At 41.2% G+C, this 19,405-nt stretch overlaps 1 pseudogene; it reads right to left on the bottom strand.

Moving 5' to 3' along the window:
• Positions 1-16,662: 16,662 nt before the first annotated feature.
• Positions 16,663-18,252, bottom strand: LOC110868193 (annotated as a pseudogene).
• Positions 18,253-19,405: the final 1,153 nt, after the last annotated feature.

Below are 19,405 nucleotides of genomic sequence, written 5' to 3'. Positions count from 1 at the left end.
CAAATAAAACTAACTAAATTACCCTAATTCTAGACTCTCTAAGCTTTAAATTTATAAACTAAGACTCGACCTAAACCCTAAACACACAATCGGCAAGTGAACCGATCGAATGTAGTAAAGCTAAAGTAAGTCCGAGTATCGAACCCACAAGACTCTATTGACTACGCTACGACTCTATCTAGACTCGGACTGACACGACATACTAAATTGTTTATTAATTTGGGGGGGGGGTTTCTAAAAATCCTAAATAAAATAATAAAATACTACTAGCAAGCAAGACACGAACACAAGCAAAGGGTCTGATCAGTGAGAATGAAGACTACCTAGGCTAGACGCAGGCTAAACTCGGAATGGATTCCTAAATGATAATGATGTGGTGTGAAACCGGGATCTTGAAATTCTCACCTCTAGGGAAATCTAAGGACCCCTAATCCCTCTCAAGAGCACACTAAGATTCCCTAGAGGTTGTTAAATTACCGGTTTTCTAGATTTCTTGTCCGTCCTCTAGTTTCTTGAAAGTGCTTATGTAAGACGCTCTACTTTGCCGCGCGAACGTCTAAAGCAACTATGGGTTTAAACTTGGCTTGTTAGACAATGGGTGGTTAATTCCTTTTAACTACTCCTAGACCTACCAATATCCTCGAGCCTTTCCGCGACGAGTCTAGCAGCACACTTGATTTTAATTAATTACCGAATATTGTTCCTAAAGTTACTAGTGCACTTTTCACCCTAGAGAATTAATGACCTATTTTGTGATATAGACACTCACCTAAGTCAAAAAACCCTAATTCAACTCTATTCCGTGATAAAGACCGTCACCAAGAATTGAATGGAACAAAGAAACGATAAATAAGAAATCACAAGCATACAAACGCACCAAGACAAACTATCATAGTGTTTACAATGCAAGAAAAATCACAACCACATCAATAATCATATAAAAATCCAATCTTTGTCATGCCATAGTCATCACCTAGGTAGTTTGTGGTTTTTAGCCGAGAAACATAGTCAAAAACAATATCAATAACATAGTATCAACTGAATTCATCGATAACAAAGTCTAAACAAACAAAGAATGCAAGAAATAGGTATGTAGAACCCGAATCTTCACTCCCGAATGCTCAAGAATGCTTTCCCGATGATTCCACGCTTCCGGTATGCTTCCGACACGATCACAGCCCTCAATCAGCAGCCAAAACCGCCCCAAAGTTGCCCTCGTTCGTCTCTTCTCCGCTGTGTACGCGTATATCTTCATATATAACCACAAACCCTAACTTGCCATGCAATCCTCATAATTCTGCCGACACAGTCTCTTTAGGCGGCCCGCGTGAAGTACTGGCTTGATCTTAAGCGGGTCGCCTAGGGTTTAAACTTCTGATTCGCTTTACAAATCTCTCGCGGCCCGCCTAGTGTTTCTGTCCAAGTTAACGCGGGGCGCGAGAGTGTGTTGTTCCTTTGATTTCTCCTTTAAGTCAATGCGGGGCGCGTGACATTGACTGTTAAGTCAACGCGGCCCGCCTGGAAGCTCCAGAACTGCAAATTTTCTTCGTTTCAGCTCCCGACTTCCTCGGTTTCCGTGCCAGCCTTCCGCCATTCCAGATTTCTGCTCGTTTTCGCTCCTTTTGGCTGTAAAGACCTGGAAACACAAATAAATCAATAGTATGTACATTCTAAACTAAATCGACACTAAAACTAACTAACTAACGACTAAAACCGACGCGAATACCGATGTTTTTTGCAATACATCAAATATCCCCACACTTATCTTTTTTTCGTCCTCGAAAAAGAATAATGCAAACGGAATCATAGTCAAGATAGTCGATCAGGACAAAAGCTTAGATTATTTTATTAAATCGATACTCATGTTAGCCGCGATTGCAAGTATAATGATCCTCTTAAACCCAACCCGGTTTCAAGCCCTTATCATGCAATTTAGGTTCAAGTTCGGTCAATCCACCTAGGGTCTCACGCTACGAATTGCAAGTCCACCTACTCCCCCCTCAAGCTTATAGGACAAAAGGAACCACCATTGGGTTATTTCCCAACCGCCTTATACCAAGATCAAGAGAGTTTAAAATCAAATCTATTTTTCCATTTTTTTTCATTTTCATTTTTTTTTCATTTACGAGCGTAGACGTTGCTTTCCCTAATCCTAGAGGTATTCCGGCTGTAGAGTCGCTATCCCCAACCACAGATTACATAGGCCTCGGTACTTTTTATTCATTTTGCAAGGTCGATTTCACACATTCTAGCGGTATTCCGGCTGTAGAGTCGCTATCCCCAACCACAGATTACATAGAATGGCTACTTTCATTTAGTTTCTAGCTCGCTTATTTATTTATTATTATTTTTTTTTTCAACGAGATAATGACCAAAAACTCTAACGATCTTAGCTTATAACGGCATCCCTTATACTATTATTGGCGGTTTCAATTTCCCCACTTTCCCTAGATGAGAACCCACTAGTAGACCGACAATTAGGTATAATTAATATCAAAGGAACCCGAAACCGAATCAAGCCTACCCGCGCATCCCAAACTAGACACAAGCACGAATATTTTATCTCATATTATTATTATTTGAACCCGATCAAAAACCCGACTTTTCTATCATTTTCCGTTTTTATTTTGCAAATTTCTTATTTCAAAAGACATTTTTCTATATATTTTTTTTTTATGTCTCACTAACTACAAGTTCCCATCCCCACACTTGAATGTTGCATTGTCCCTAATGCAAGGATGGCAACCGGACTCCTAAAAACCTAAAAACAAAAATAAATAAATAAAATATACAAATATACAAGTGGAACGACTTAGCTGAATCATATGTGAGACTGTCAGTATGCCAGTCGATACCACACATGCCCTCCAATCCAAAAACGCGCTCAGCAAACTGTACTAACTCGGACACGCGAACGGAAGCGGCATCAAAATCAACCTATCACTCAAAACATACTAAACCCAAAATAATATAAGCATCGAAGTATCATCACAAGTATCATCCAACCCAAAAAAAAACCCGACCAACCAAATATATCATATTTATACAAACCGACTATCGAGGATTAAAACAGCATAAAAATAAAACAAAAGATATAACCGCCGCAATCACTGCTGCTCATCCTCATGCATCTCCACCAGAATGCTCCTCCTCTCCAGCAGCGGGACCCCCCTGCTGCGGCTGCAATGCCGGTGGTAACTGTAGCTGAAAGTAATCATACAAACCCTGAAAACCCAGCTGCATCTCATGCCTAACCTGCTCCACCCGATCATACAAACCCTCTAAAGTAAGCGGCTCTGGCCGCGGCTGCCTGAAAGGATACTCCCGTGCTGGGAGCTGATGTCGCTGAAGTGGCACCTGGTACCGCTCCGGAATCGTAGTGGTCGCTGCCTCCTCGGCAGTCGGATCCGGAGACGGTGGTGCTGGCAGAGTCTCTGTCCATGCTAGCGGCTCAGTGAATGTGACAATCCTGGCTAGCTGTAGACTCCTCAACTCCACAAGAGATGGAGCGGGTCCCGCAGTCATCCTATCTGCTGGAAACTCAGCAAACACTCCCAAATTGGCTGCTAACATGGTGATATACGGCCCACCATACAACCTGGCCGTATCACCGCCCTTCTTCGGCCTCGCCAAAGACCACGCCAAAATACTAGCTAAATTGGCCGGCCGCCTCTCAACCATGCACATCAAGCAAAACAAACTGTGCTGGTTCACCTTATCTCCCTCGTGCTTTCCTATCAACGTAGAACACAAAATCTTATGCACGAACCTATAAACCGGATCCCTAATGTCTGACGCCACCAAATTGCTAGAAAATGGTGAAATAGCAATGGTGCGCCAGAAACGTGCTAAATCCTCCTTCACAACACATGCCTCTGCCGGGTCTCTCAACACCTGCCTCAGTAAACCTCTAAACTCATCTGACCCAACCTCCTCAGCCGAATACAACCCTGTCGCCTCTGCAAACTGTATCAGACTCATATTGTAAACCTGTTTGCCTAATGCAAACGACACTACATCTGGCTGATCAAACCCCCCTGGGTGCCTATAAATGAATGTGGAGTGAAACTCCATAGTCAGCTCTAGATACTGCGGCCACTCACACTCCACCGCCCACCTAAACTTATCTCCCAGAAGCTCCTGAACTCTCTCAACCTGCCCTAACCTCCTCACCAACTCCCAGTCAATCCTCCTACTTTCTAACAACCTCACCTTCTTCAATGCCCCAAATTTCATGTACTCGTATGATCCTACCTCAAAACGCAGCAACGGGCTCTCAACCAGCCTCTCACTCTGCCCGTGTGGGGTCCCAGCATCCCTATACCTAATCTCCCGAAGCACCGGAGCACCCGGCTGCTCCTGTGCAGCCGTCTGTGAACGAGTAGTGCGCCTCTTGCGCTTGGTACCCGACGATGATCCTTCACCTGACATCCTGTTCACAAAGAATCAAACAAACATGCAAAACAGGTGAACCGTTAGTAATCGCAAGCTATTTTTGGTCTTTTTGAATTTTTTTGATTTTTTTTGGAATTTTTTGTTTTATATATATATATATATTTTTTTTATAATAAAATAATATTATAATATTGTACAATCGGGCGACGGCCGTATAGCATTTCGTTCGCGGCCGTCGTTCGATACAAGTGCATATCACACAACAACCCGAAACTAGGCCAACCTCGCCCGAATGGAGATTGAGTACGGGCAACGTGGCCTAAAATCGAGCGGTGCAATAGTACGCGCACGACACAACACTAACATGACGCACTTATGACTCGAAACATACTAATGGACCCTAAACGACGCAAACTAGACGCTACGACACTTCATGACTCATTGTACAAAAATTTACAACATTTACCCCCTCCCGGCACCTTGCTCGCCCCCGAGCAATCCTAAGTGCCGAGACATCAAGACTAACCTCGAAGCGTGGAAGCAATGGAGACCATTCGCGCAAAATGGGTGAAAATGGAATTTTTATGACATGGCGCGAAAAGCCTCCCCACACTTATCCTAAACCAACTGTCCGCGTCAAATAAGATAACCACAAAAATCCGCGGACAAAACCACCCCCCTTAATTTCTCTTATTATCACCCCTTTCGCACACCGCTCAAAGCAAACCAACCAATACAACCAACCAACCCGAACCGCCCGCAACTTGGCAAGTATTCAGCAATGCAATGAATAAAGACTCGAACACAGACTGACCCGACTCAGAATTACGTACAAGACTGCCAAACTGATACACAAGACTGGACCCAAACATCGAACCTACGGACCCGACAACTAAACTAAACGGAACTCGACTCAACACATAAAACTAAACACTGCTGACCCGACTCCTAACGTTGACCAAAACACTGACTCGACACAAAACATTAACCTAAATACGGACTCGACACAAAAGCATAGGGCAAGAATCATACCTGGTAGCCGACTGATCAGAACCTGATGGTAACCAGATGGTGGATGAACGGCGGGTATGGTGGTTCAGTGGTGTTTGAAGGGGTGGGTAGTGATGTATGGTGAGGGAAATCGGTGGTGGTGGGTGAAAATGACAGGCAGTGTGTGGTGGTGTACGGTGGTGATAAAGGTGGGGTGTGATAATGGAAAAACAGTGGTGAATAGTGGTGGATATGGGGAAGAACGGTGGTGAAGATGGTGGTTATGGGGGTTTTAGTCGCCGGAGATGAAGGGAAGTATGGTTAGGGTTTCAAATGACACGGTTTGGGGGTTTTGAAAAGGGCACACCGACTGTGACTGTTACGCGACCCGCATGAAGTGTGAAACCAATACGCGTACCGACGCATGCCGTTTGGATTATGTAACGCTCCTGCTACATTTCAGCGTTGTATGATCGCGATCTTTCAGGATATGGTCGGAGGAGGAAGCTGGCTAATCGTATCTATCTTCGCTCTATCAACCTCAATACCTGCTCGCGAAATCTTGTGCCCTAGCACAATCCCCTCAGTCACCATGAAGTGACACTTCTCCCAGTTCAGCATCAACTTTGTCTCCACGCATCTCTTCAGCATCCTCTCAAGATTCACTAAACACTGATCGAAAGAATTACCGTACACTGAGAAATCATCCATAAAAACCTCCATCGAACTCTCGACCATATCCTGAAAGATCGCGATCATACAACGCTGAAATGTAGCAGGAGCGTTACATAATCCAAACGGCATGCGTCGGTACGCGTATGTGCCATATGGACATGTAAAAGTGGTTTTCTCCTGATCCTCTGGTGCAATAAGAATCTGGAAATAACCCGAAAACCCGTCGAGAAAGCAATAGAACTGCTGACCCGCGAGACGCTCAAGCATCTGATCAATGAATGGGAGCGGAAAATGATCTTTACGAGTGGCGTCATTTAACTTTCGATAGTCAATGCACACACGCCAACCCGTAACAGTACGAGACGGAATAAGCTCATTCTTCGAATTCAGAACAACCGTCATCCCCCCTTTCTTCGGGACAACCTGCGTAGGACTCACCCAAGCGGAATCAGAAATGGGATAGATCAACCCAGACGCTAACAACTTCATCACCTCTTTCTTCACTACCTCCTGCATATTCGGATTCAACCGACGCTGTGGCTGTACTACAGGCTTGAATACGTCCTCCATCAGAATGCGATGCGTGCAAAAGGTAGGGCTGATGCCCTTGATGTCGGATAGCCTCCATGCAATCGCATCACTGTGCTCTCTAAGCACCTCAATCAATCTCGACTTCTCCTCCTCTGTCAACTTCGAAGAAATGATGACAGGCATATCCGGCTTCTCTCCCAAGAACGCGTACTCAAGATGGGATGGAAGAACCTTAAGTTCTAAGGGCGGGGGAATCTCTACCGGAGTACTCTCATCACTAATCGCATCTAGCCCTAATGGCTTAGCACTAACCTCATCGCTCTCATCTAAACACTCCTCCTCTACCTCATCTATCTCATCCTCCGACTGCTCGTCAACACCTCCCTCTCCTACTAGATCAGCTCCACTAATGTACTCGAAGCACGTGTCGACACAAGATATGAATGAATTGAGGAAATAGACGGAATGACACGGCCCACTAACATCATCTCCACAACTAGGATGCTGCATCGCTCTATCGATCTCAAATGTGACAACCTCGTCACCCGCACGAAGAGAAATCTTACCGTCAAAGACGTCAATGATCGCCTTTGCGGTTCGAAGGAATGGACGGCCAAGAATAATAGGAACTCTCTCATCGGCCTCCATATCAAGCACAACGAAGTCTACTGGGAACACAAACCTATCGACCTTCACCAACAAATTCTCTACTACCCCACGAGGATACTTGACTGATCGGTCAGCCAAGGACAATGACATGCGCGTGGGTGTAAGCTCTCCTAGCCCAAGACGCTCATACAACGAGAATGGCATCAAATTGATGCTGGCCCCTAAATCGGCTAAGGCGTGAGAAGGGGTAGCGGCTCCCCCGAAGAAACATGGAATCGTGAATGTGCCAGGGTCGGTCAACTTCTCTGGTAGCTTATTCAAGACTACCGCGGAGCAACCCCCTGTCAATGGAATATTCGAAAGCTCACCGATTCTCTCCTTACGCTTCAAAAGATCCTTAAGGAATTTCGCATACTTAGGCATAGACTGAAGCGCCTCGATGAACGGAAGATTTATCTTCAACTGAGTAAACATCTCAAGGAATTTCCCGTATTCCTGAGCATATTTCTGCTGCCTGGCACGGGCGGGAAATGGAAGGCGGGAATGATCAATCACGGGTGCCGGCCGACCTCTCGTCGGCTGTCTCTCCACTCTCTGCTCTACTGGCGACTCCTCGGCGTGTGCTGTACTTGCTGGGGCTAGCCTCGTGTGCACCTTGCCTGGAGCCTCCATCTCGATCTCCTCATCAACCTCCTCCTCTACTTCTTCAACCTCTCTCTCTCTCACTGCCTCTCCCAAACTCCTCCCACTACGGGTCGTAATCGCCTTCGCTGACTGATTCGCGGGATTCGGGAAAGTGTTTCCCGAAAACTGACCCGGTGGGTGCTCCTGTAACTGCTGAGCAATTCCGCCTACTGTCCTCTGAAGATCGAGGAGGGCGGCCTGCTGATTCTTGAACTGAAGGTCGTTATTCTTGTTAATCTGCTCCTGATTTTTCATGAATGCATCGCTCCGCGTCATCATCTGAGCAAACATCTCCTCTAACCTACTCGTGCTAACCTCAGGAGCTTTCCCACCACCTTGACTCTCCTGAGGTGGTCCCCTACTCGAAAACTGACCACTAGACCCCGACCCACTAAACTGCCCTGAACTAGACTGCGTGTAAATACCGGGCCCTCTACTTTGATACTGACCAGATGAAAATCCAGGAGGATTTCCAGACGAACGATACCCACTCGAATTACCACTACCGCGCCAATTGGAACTAGAATTATTGAATGGATTCGTGGGACCCCTAGGCTGACCGGCTATATACTCTACCTGCTCAAGAGTGAGCGTGGGGCAATCTATGGTATCGTGCCCTCCTCGACAAACTTCACACCTATCGACTTTCTTCTTTATCTCACTCAACTCCTGCCTCATCTCCTGCCTAATCTCCTCTTTCGCTCTCTCGACTGCAGCAGCTACCGATGAATCCAAGCTAACTTGGTTTACCCCTCGACCGGCCGAGGTGGTACGCACAGGAATGGAAGTCCTGCTGGTAGTGCTGTAGTCCATATCGGAGTGGGCGAAACTCTCAAACAAATCGTTGCACTCTGCAACTGTCTTCTTCCCCATAAGCTGACCTCCTGCTGAGGTGTCGAAACGAGCCCTAATCTCTGGAGTAAGTCCATTGTAGAACTTCTCCACTAACGCCCAATCAGATAGACCATGCTGAGAACAACGGGTGATCAGGGTCTGAAAACGCTCCCAAGCCAGATGATACGGCTCATCTGGCTCCATACGAAATGAGTGGATCTGGTCACGAAGGCGAGATGCCTTGGCTGGCGGAAAATATTTGGCTAAGAATGCATCGCGAAGGCCTGCCCAAGTACGGAAAGTGCCAGCAGGCTGGGAATCGAACCAGATGGCTGCGCGTCCAGCAAGTGAGAACGGAAAAACCTGAAGATACCTAGCATCAAGATTGACACCCTCAATGGAGAAGGTGCTGCAGAGACGAGTGATGCGATTGATATGGGCGGGGGCATCCTCGTCGTCACGACCATGGAACTGGCAGGAATTTGTGATGGCGGTCATAATGTAGGATGGTATCTGCCAAGACCGATCGTTCGGGATCTCAGGAAGGGTGATGGGGGAATTACCACCGGCGAAGCCGGTGGTAGCCTGGTCGTAAACTGTCCTACGGGCCATGTGAGCTACGGGTGGTGGACTAGGTGGTCGGGAGGGTGGTGGGGAATTGTGGGGTGAAGATTTTGGTGTAAGATCGAAAACTGGGGTGGACTGAGAAAATGAAGTAGAGCTAGAAGCACGTACCTCAGACGTAGATGACGAGAAGGAAGACCTGAGTGCAAGCGGCAACGGCGGCGGTCCCTGCGAGCGCGTATGGGGCATCCACTGCAAAAACCGAAAACAAACAAGTAAGACGACTCTACTAAACGACTCGACTAACTATAAAAAGACACTAAAATACTTAGACACCTACGACTCAAACAAAGAAACAAAATAGCACGTAATATGTCAAGTAAGTCCAAACAAAGTAATCAGCGCAATCGCCAAGAGTCCCCGGCAACGGCGCCAAAAACTTGATGTGCTGAAAATGGGTCAAATAAAACTAACTAAATTACCCTAATTCTAGACTCTCTAAGCTTTAAATTTATAAACTAAGACTCGACCTAAACCCTAAACACACAATCGGCAAGTGAACCGATCGAATGTAGTAAAGCTAAAGTAAGTCCGAGTATCGAACCCACAAGACTCTATTGACTACGCTACGACTCTATCTAGACTCGGACTGACACGACATACTAAATTGTTTATTAATTTGGGGGGGGGGGGTTTCTAAAAATCCTAAATAAAATAATAAAATACTACTAGCAAGCAAGACACGAACACAAGCAAAGGGTCTGATCAGTGAGAATGAAGACTACCTAGGCTAGACGCAGGCTAAACTCGGAATGGATTCCTAAATGATAATGATGTGGTGTGAAACCGGGATCTTGAAATTCTCACCTCTAGGGAAATCTAAGGACCCCTAATCCCTCTCAAGAGCACACTAAGATTCCCTAGAGGTTGTTAAATTACCGGTTTTCTAGATTTCTTGTCCGTCCTCTAGTTTCTTGAAAGTGCTTATGTAAGACGCTCTACTTTGCCGCGCGAACGTCTAAAGCAACTATGGGTTTAAACTTGGCTTGTTAGACAATGGGTGGTTAATTCCTTTTAACTACTCCTAGACCTACCAATATCCTCGAGCCTTTCCGCGACGAGTCTAGCAGCACACTTGATTTTAATTAATTACCGAATATTGTTCCTAAAGTTACTAGTGCACTTTTCACCCTAGAGAATTAATGACCTATTTTGTGATATAGACACTCACCTAAGTCAAAAAACCCTAATTCAACTCTATTCCGTGATAAAGACCGTCACCAAGAATTGAATGGAACAAATAAACGATAAATAAGAAATCACAAGCATACAAACGCACCAAGACAAACTATCATAGTGTTTACAATGCAAGAAAAATCACAACCACATCAATAATCATATAAAAATCCAATCTTTGTCATGCCATAGTCATCACCTAGGTAGTTTGTGGTTTTTAGCCGAGAAACATAGTCAAAAACAATATCAATAACATAGTATCAACTGAATTCATCGATAACAAAGTCTAAACAAACAAAGAATGCAAGAAATAGGTATGTAGAACCCGAATCTTCACTCCCGAATGCTCAAGAATGCTTTCCCGATGATTCCACGCTTCCGGTATGCTTCCGACACGATCACAGCCCTCAATCAGCAGCCAAAACCGCCCCAAAGTTGCCCTCGTTCGTCTCTTCTCCGCTGTGTACGCGTATATCTTCATATATAACCACAAACCCTAACTTGCCATGCAATCCTCATAATTCTGCCGACACAGTCTCTTTAGGCGGCCCGCGTGAAGTACTGGCTTGATCTTAAGCGGGTCGCCTAGGGTTTAAACTTCTGATTCGCTTTACAAATCTCTCGCGGCCCGCCTAGTGTTTCTGTCCAAGTTAACGCGGGGCGCGAGAGTGTGTTGTTCCTTTGATTTCTCCTTTAAGTCAATGCGGGGCGCGTGACATTGACTGTTAAGTCAACGCGGCCCGCCTGGAAGCTCCAGAACTGCAAATTTTCTTCGTTTCAGCTCCCGACTTCCTCGGTTTCCGTGCCAGCCTTCCGCCATTCCAGATTTCTGCTCGTTTTCGCTCCTTTTAGCTGTAAAGACCTGGAAACACAAATAAATCAATAGTATGTACATTCTAAACTAAATCGACACTAAAACTAACTAACTAACGACTAAAACCGACGCGAATACCGATGTATTTTGCAATACATCAGTTACGGAATCCTAAATTGATCGTGTAAGATAATTGCAGGGTTATAGTACTTACAATGAGACAGAGCTTCGCTTAATAGTAGGTATTATGCCCGGGTATAATAATTGCCTATAGAAAGTTTGAGAGATAATTGATTTTTGAACGACTGAACAAATGAGCCGATCACCTCAATTTATAGGGCTGGACTAGGGCGGCTCGCGCCCCGCGACAAATTTAGCCAAGTCCTTCGCGGCCCGCGAGGACTCTAGGCTAGGCCCTAGCTTGGTCGAGTCAAGGGTGTAGGCTAGCCGTGTCACCGGACACGTGGCGGACCAGGTGCTCGACAAGTAACCGAGTGTCGCGCCCCGCGACAAACCCAAAGGACTGGGTCGCGGCCCGCGAGCGAAGTGAGGAATGGTTTTTATTTGATTTTTCTAAGTATAAGGGTATTTCGGGCTCATTTCTCGCGTACGGGGTATATTTAGGAATGTTTAGGAGTGTCCAAGTATGTTTTAGGAGGGTTGTTATATCTTTCAACATAGAACACAAACCCACAAATAAATATATGAAATCTCCTTCGTTTCTTATATTAATTTCTAGTTCAAAATAGGAAAAATGCATTTCCTATATTTGTGAAAATTCATATTTTCACAATATTTCCAACAATTTCGGTCTAAAATTCGAGTTCGAATCAAGAATATCAATCATCCTTACTTGTCTAACACAAAGTAAGTTGCAATTTCAGTTTTTGTGATATTTTATCTTTGGTGAAAATTGAGGATTTAAGTCCATGAACAATTTGATATATATTATGACCTAAGTAGTGTATAATCTAAGTGTAGAATCAAATCCTAACTGAAAGTAGTAGATAGAATTATAAGAATTATGTGTTGAAGTTATTATGTTTTGTATGAAGAGGTGGGTTTTGATGCTAGTATGAAAAGCCCCATGTTCTTGTGTAATAAAGAATCTAATAACACGAGTTTGTTGCAATTTCAAGTTAATGTGAATTATGATTAGTAATTGAACTTGTTGAGTTTGGATTCTTGGTTAGCCATGATTTAATTGAACTAAAATGGTTAGCTAAATTATATGCATGCAAGATGTTTGACAAAATACCTAAATGAATTGCCATTTTTAAATAATGAACGAAAACGTTAATGAGAACACGATGTAGTGTATTTGGCTATTTATATGCCTTAATCATGTGCCGAGAGGTCATAATAACATTTGGCTTGTACACTTTAGGCAACAAAAGTGAAGCATCGGGAAGTCAAGCCGGAGCGAACGCACGGTTGAAGGATAAGCTATAAGGTACGAGGCTTTACGCTTCATAGTGTTTTTGTTAAATTATGTGTTAATCGTGTATATTGAATAATAGTACAATACTCATTAAGCTTGGTTGTTTGAAGGTGATTGATTTTACATAAACATCCAAACGGATCAAAATAATGAAATAATGAAGAGTTTGGTTTTTGAAAGTGATGGATTTCACATAAATATCCAAATGGGTCAAAAAAATGAAATAATGAAGAGTTTGGTTGTTTGAAAGTGATAGGTTTCAAATAAACATTCAAACAGGTCAAAATAATGAAATAATGGAGAGTTTAGTTATGTAAAAGTGATGGATTTCACATAAACATCCAAACGGGTCAAAACGAAGTTATAATGCATACCGGAATGGGTGCGCGAGAAATGACTTCGACATAAACCCAGTTGATGGGTTAGATTACGAAGGCAAGCGTAAACCGGGTAACGGGAACGCGAACTGTAAATAGATGGACTCGGGTAATGGGTCATAATTGAAAGATTTGGAATCCTTGAAAAGAATTCGGATTAATTAAAGTTCGGCCATTGAAAGGTCGAACGGGTTAAATTGGCGTAAACGCAAACCGGGTAACGGATGCGTGTAATGCGGGGTTAATAACCCGTGGTAATGAGGTTTAGTCGTAAAATATTGTTGTTCTTGCAAAGAGTATGTAAATTTATAGGTGTGTTTGCATGCAAACGGGTCAAATAGTTAATTATGTAAATTTAAAATTGATAACAAAAAACGTAAATTTATAGATACGGGTTATGGGTTTATAAGTTAAGAATGTGGGCAAATGTTTTACGAACACGTAGAAACAAGTTTCGTGTGAAACGGATAAGTATTCGGAAAGATACGCCATTTTTAGTAAAAATAGCAAAAGAGGAAAAAACGCAGCAGGGGGGTGCCGTAACCTGTGGCTCTCTGTCGTAGGCTACGACAAAGGTGATCTGCTGTTTTGTTGTTCCATGAGCCGTAGGCTACGGCATACCTGCTGTAGCTTACGGCGGGTTTCCTTTATTTGTTTGATGTTTTGATGAACATGGGTTTTTAAATTACGTTTTAATCATCTTATAACTAACATGTGAGATGGTTTTAATTTGCCATATAGATGATGTCTATGATGTTTTGGATGAAGATCAAGCATGATAAAGAACCGAACACATCCGAAATTAAAGCTTCCGCATTTTGTTTAGTTATTTTATAATCTGGACATCGTTAATATGTTGAAATATTTCTAAATACTTACAAACTTGTATAAAACCCGTAATTTTGTATGGATGTTTACTTGCATTACTTTTATAATAGTGGAAATCTATATAAATTTTTACTTATGTAAGTCCGGGTCTTACAACAACGCTTAAAGTTATTTGGACTAAAATGGCAACGTTTCAAACCTTTGGACTAAACTGGCAAAATGGTCCAAACCACAAGGACTAAAATGACATTTAACTCTAAGTATTATTATTGTTACTATTACATAGTGACTATTGATGTTTTATCTCTATATCCTTCTTCACATGCATAGATAGATTACTGATGTGTGTTAACTAGTTGTTTAATATCAAAGCATGAGAAGAAAACCAATATGTTATGCAATTCATCATTCTTGAAATTTTTAATGATATGATTACTTGTTGGTTTATATGATGGGATGCTATAAATCACATCATGGTTTAGATAGCTTTTTGCTAATAAATGATAAATCAAAATTAAATGGTAAATAATAATAAGGATAAGTATAAAAAAATATCTATAAATAAAAGAGTTTTTCCCAAATAGGTGTAGATAGAAATCTTATTTACCAAAATGGGTACTTTGAAAAATATTTACCAAAATAGGTATTTTTTATAATGTTACTTTTTCTCACTTCTAATTCTATAAACTAAAATGAATTTCCTTTTATAAATATATACTACCTCCGTCCCACTAAAAGTGTCCAATTTTGAATTTTCAAAGTCTTTACTTATAAACTTTGACCTTAATTATATATTTTTGTGCTATATAAAAACTTGATGAAAATTAACCCGATAAAAACACTTGTAAATCATACTCAAATCATATAACTTTCATCAATTATTATCTAACACAAATAAAATTATTTAAGGTCAAAGTTTATAAATAAAGACTTTGAAAATTCAAAATAGGACACTTTTAGTGGGACGGAGGGAGTATCATTTAACAAGATTTAAGTTTCCTTTTATAAATGTATATTATTTAATAATATTTAAGAAAAATTATCTTTTAAGTGGTTTTAATAATCTTAGAAACGTAATCTTTTAATGGAAAAAAACATTAAAAACGTTTTCTTAGTTCACCATTCTTATACAAATATGTAAGTAAGTTTAAAATAATATACAGATATTATTTTAGATATGATTTACGAGGAGTTTTTTTTTTTTTGCTCATATATAGATATTCATTCTTTTTGGTTTGAAATAATTATTTGCATTTAAAGTATATACCAAATTTCCATTTACGCTTCTTATTAATAAAAACAATGTAGATATTTATAATTGTCACTGAATTATGTAATTAAAATATAACTTTTAATATAATTTTGAATTTTGATTTGTAGTAAAAAATTAGAGATTTTATATGCAAAAATTAAATAAATTCGGGCTAAAATGACTAATGCTCGTATCACCTGTAAATATTCATGTTGTGTTTGGGTTCGTATGCTTGAAAAGATTGGTGGGTTCGGGTTATGCTTGGGTTTATGTCGGGTTGGACCTGCTAATCCACACTCCTAACAGAAGATACATGTAACTTAAAAAAATGTAAAAAGAAAAAACATTTATAACATTAGCATAATTATCAAAGTTAAAAGAAAATATTTGTGAAAAAACTAAAGATATTTTATTAGAATTTTTTCAAAAATAGTTAAAGAAAAATATTTTAAAAGAATTGAAGAAACATTTATAAAACCTTTTTTTAAATCTCACGATTCCATTTTCAAAGTTTACCATATATTTTTTCCTTCAACTCTTGTTAATTAATATAATATATTTATAAAAAGAAGTAATTTTAATCCAATAAAATTAGTAGTGACAAAAGGTAACTTTTTAAAAATACTCATTTTAGTAAATACTTTTCAAAGTACCCATTTTGGTAAATAAGTTTTCCATCTACACCTACTTGGGAAAAAACTCATAAATAAAATAGAAGTAAAACTGTTAGTTTGAATGAGAGAATGTTGCCATTAATTGAAGTATTTTATTAACATTAGATAAAACACAAAAAGACTAATATGAATATTTAACATTTTAAGTTCTTTTAATTACAATGGGAGCGGTCAACATATATATTTTTGGTAATCGAAGCTTTGGCTGATGTAGCTGCAGGATTACCACGCAAAGAATGGTGTGCTAAAGTTCTGGTTCTGAAGGTGAAGACGGCGGAGTGGAAGGATGGGTGGGAGGTTGAACATTAGAGAGGTGGAGTTAAATTTGCAAATAAATCCAGCTTTAGTCACTATAACTTTAAGCGTTGTGTCTAACCGATATGTGTTGCTACTAGATATTTACGCTCTAAATTAAAGACACGACTCTAACTCCTGCAACAGTGAGTCTAACCGATATGTGTTGCTACTAGATATTTACGCTCTTAATTATCACAGCAAAAATGATTTGGCCGTGTACGCCGCAACGCGGCGCTATCGATCCATAAATTTAGTTACTTTAAAGTTTACTATTAACACATATGTGATGATTAATAATGTTTAATGTTTAATGTTTAATGAATTTTAAGTTAAATAAGATACAATACATAATATTACTTTGTGCTAATGAAATAAATTTTGAATTTTTGTACTATCTAAATGATTATTGTATTTACTTACACAATACTAACAAATACATAGTTTGGTAAAGAAATCCAAAGTAACGAAACTTTCAAGACTATTAAAAATATAGAAACAATTATTGATATATAAAAATTATCAAGACTCCAAACTTGTGACAAGATAGCATGATAATTATTAGTATAGACCGATACGTGATAATTCTAGTTATTATTTTGGCAACCAGTGATAAACTCACACATTGATTTATAGGATGAACCATCAATGCATGATTGGCACTTTCCTTCAATAATTTTACTTTCTCCCTCATTGTTTTTCCTTCTTCACCCTCCATCAAACTCCTCACCATCTTTTGTATCTCCTCCCTCCCTACTTCTTCTTCGGCCGGCAACACTGTCGGCCTAACCGCCACCTGCAGTTCATCCGTGAGCAGGGTGGCATTTAGTCTCTGCTCGGCGTATAGCGGCCATGCAATCATTGGCACTCCAGCTAAAATACCCTCATAAATCGAATTTAACCCACAGTGTGTCAAAAACCCACCAACTGATTCATGGTTCAATATTGACGCTTGTGGCGCCCATAATGGGGTAATTAACCCTCGGGTTCCAGTTCTGTTCATAAAACCCTCTGGAAGAAAGTCTAGCGGTCCACATGGAACGCTAGACCCCGAGGTGAAAAACGCGCCGTCCTTGGTGTTGCCAGCTGGCGGACGTAAAACCCATACAAATTTTTGTTGACTCAGCTCCAAACCCCAAGCCAGCTCGGCTATCTGCTCAGCCGAGAGTGTCCCACCACTCCCAAATGATACAAAAATCACGGACTCAACCGGCTGCATGTCGAGCCACTCGATCACATTATTTCCTTCTGAACCGGTTGGATCTACAACTCGGGTCAACGGTCCAATATCATAAACCGGAACCTTCACAACGGATTTCAAGATTTCGTTGTACTTTAACGCATCAAGTGATGCACTATCCAGATCTCGCCACGTGTTAACCAAAATCCCATTGGATAAAGTTGTGAAATTAATTCCCATCCTAACGTACTCATTATACTGACGGTTGTCCCGGTCCAGCATGGGGTCAGGCACTTCTTGACCCTGGACCGGGACACACCCAGGAATTCTCAGTGGTTCCATCTGGTCAACATATTGACCTCTCACCTCTTTATCAAGGACATGTAAATAGGTGGTTAGAGCGAGAAAACGCGCAAGGCAAGGAACATAAACGTACTTTCGCATGTGAAACTCGTCCGCTATTGGAAGTGACTCGCTAGAAAAGAGGTCAGCGACGAGGACGTGTGGACGGCAGGTCATACCGGAGATGGCAGACCAAATACCGTTTCTAGCTTCCCGCATGATGACTGCTAGTCGGGTGACCACAGCGTCATCGGGGTGGATTAGGCTGGAGATGTCTGGTGATGGGATTTTGATTAAGTTGATGTGGGCGGAGCCGTTAAGGAGTTGTGATTCGACGGGTGATGTTTGGGTGGTGACCGCGAGGATGGTGATGTGGAGGTGGTGATGAGTGGCGAGCCGGTTGGCGAGTAATAACACGGGTACTAAATGGCCCATCCCCGGGCTTGAGATTATTGCTACATGAAGCTTGTTTTGAGCCATGTAGGGTACGAAAGGTTTTATGTGATATGACTAGATGAATAAGAAGTACATGTTTGATTGTTCCTGAATCCCTCTATATATAAGCTCTCACAATGGGTGGTGCGAAGAAAAGTTTTGTTAACAGTTACTGTCATAATAAAGGTTGATTTCTTAATTTGATTACTATTTCTCACACTGTCAGATCATTAAAAATATATAACAAGATATTTAATTAGGAGTAAACTGTAATTTTACCTCCAGTAGTTAGGGGCAATGATACCCTTACCCCCTATTTTTAAAAAATTGTTGTCTTACCCCCGACGTTTTCTCATTGCATCAATGTACCCCCTAGGGGTAAAACATTACCTTACCAAAAGAGCATTTTCGTAATCTTACTCATGTTTATAGTAAACCTTAATTTTGCCTCATGTGCTACCGTCTATGTGCACGATGCAGCAACCATATGATATGCCTACAAGGAAACCAGTTTCACATGGACTGTTACAAGGTTAGATATGATATTTAGCCAAGAGGTTTTAGTTGCTACAATAAAAATATCACACAAAAAGAAATATAAATGCAGTATTGGTTAATAACCTCACACTAAAGAACCAGCATAAGATCAAATAACACTCTCCACAATCAAGTGCAAAACCGAAAAAATCGCCGGAGTTAAGTGCAAAGCCGGAAAATCGTCGGAATTAAGTGCTCCGGTGGTCAGAACATCGCTGGAGAAGACACTAAATAAAATAGGGTGTAAACGTGTTTGCGGAGGCAAAGCACAAGGTGTAAATGTGTCTTTTCAATTACTTCTAATTTTTTTTTATTATCAGGGGCAAATACGTCTTTTCACGTTGGGGGGGGGGGGGTTATTGCAGTTTACTCTTTAATTAGTAAATGAAATGAAATTTTGAAAGAGGACAAAATATAATAAATTGAAATCTGATACCCACACAACTCGCTTTTACCTAAGGATGAGCACCAAAAATATAAAAGTGATACCATACCGTACTGGTACCGAAAAACAGGGAAAATGGGAATCGGTACAAGTACCGAATATACCCGATACGGTTCAGTACCGATACAGTTCGATACTGATTCGATACAAATACTCGGTATCAAATGTTCATCCTTACTTTTACCATGCAATAGTAGTTTTAAACGACTTAACAAAGAATATTTTGATAAACTTGACTGACAACTTGTAGCTGGTTCCCATCCAACGC

This window comes from Helianthus annuus, chromosome 7 (assembly GCF_002127325.2).
Source record: "Helianthus annuus cultivar XRQ/B chromosome 7, HanXRQr2.0-SUNRISE, whole genome shotgun sequence".
Taxonomy (NCBI): Eukaryota; Viridiplantae; Streptophyta; class Magnoliopsida; order Asterales; family Asteraceae; genus Helianthus; species Helianthus annuus.
Note: the sequence above shows the minus strand (reverse complement) of the source record. Positions and strands in the feature narration are given on the sequence as shown.